Below are 1,222 nucleotides of genomic sequence, written 5' to 3'. Positions count from 1 at the left end.
GCGGGACTCGGGCATGGTTGAGCCGTCGGCCGCCCGGCGGCATGCCGCCGCCGCTCCGCGCCGCGTGCCGGCTGCGCTCCTCCCCGCGCCCGTCCGCGGGCGGGCCCGCCGCCGCTCGCGCCGGCCGGGCGACGCGGTGCCCGCGGGACTCGGGCATGGTTGAGCCGTCGGCCGCCCGGCGGCATGCCGCCGCCGCTCCGCGCCGCGTGCCGGCTGCGCTCCTCCCCGCGCCCGTCCGCGGGCGGGCCCGCCGCCGCTCGCGCCGGCCGGGCGACGCGGCGCCCGCGGGACTCGGGCACGGTTGAGCCGACGGCCGCCCGGCGGCATGCCGCCGCCGCTCCGCGCCGCGTGCCGGCTGCGCTCCTCCCCGCGCCCGTCCGTGGGCGGGCCCGCCGCCGCTCGGCCTAGCCCCCCGGCTGCCGCACGTAACCTGCGACCTCGTCGGCGCTGGATGCGCGTCGTGACAGTTTTCGGTGGGGCGCCGCGGAGGCGCCGGGGGCCCATGCGACGGGCCAGGGGGCGAACGGAGGGCTCGGTCAGCCCTAACAGGGGACCGGCGACAAAGGAGCGGTCGCGCAAAGCTTCGTAAGGGACCCAGACGACGGGCCTACCGATCCGAAGCACCGCGCACGGACGCGCAGCGGGCCCACGACGGGCCGACACGGAAGGCCCGCCGCCAAGGCCGCAAAACCGACAAAGGAACCCACGGGGACGCACCAGAGCGGGCAAAGCTTTCACCGAACGGGACGGGACCGAGCCCCCGCAACAGGCGAGGGCGACGGATCCGACCAAGTAAGGCCGATCCTGCTCCACGCACGCGCGGCCGCAGGAACTTCGTGAGGGACGGGACGACCGGCCGACCGAACCGAAGCGCCGCGCACGGCCGCCGCGAGGGCCGGCCGGAGGCATAGACCGAGCGCCGCGCCAGCGGAAGGAGCGTGCCGGCTCCGTCGGGGACCACCTGCGCACGGTCCGTCCGAGCGAGCCGACGGACCGGCGCGGAAGGCCCGGCGCCAAGCCCGCAAAACCGACAAAGGAACCCACAGGGACGCACCAAAGCGGCCCAAGATTTCACCGAGACGGGACCGAGCCCACGCAACATGCGATGGCGACGGATCGGACCAAGTAAGGCCGATCCAACTCCGCGCGCGCGCGGCCGCGAGCACTTCGTGAGGGACAGGAAGACCGGCCGACCGAACCGAAGCGCCGCGCACGGCCGCCA

Source organism: Phoenix dactylifera, chromosome 10, assembly GCF_051530095.1.
Source record: "Phoenix dactylifera cultivar Ajwa chromosome 10, Ajwa_hap1_PhDact_Kaust_v1.1, whole genome shotgun sequence".
NCBI classification, from domain to species: domain Eukaryota; kingdom Viridiplantae; phylum Streptophyta; class Magnoliopsida; order Arecales; family Arecaceae; genus Phoenix; species Phoenix dactylifera.
Note: the sequence above shows the minus strand (reverse complement) of the source record.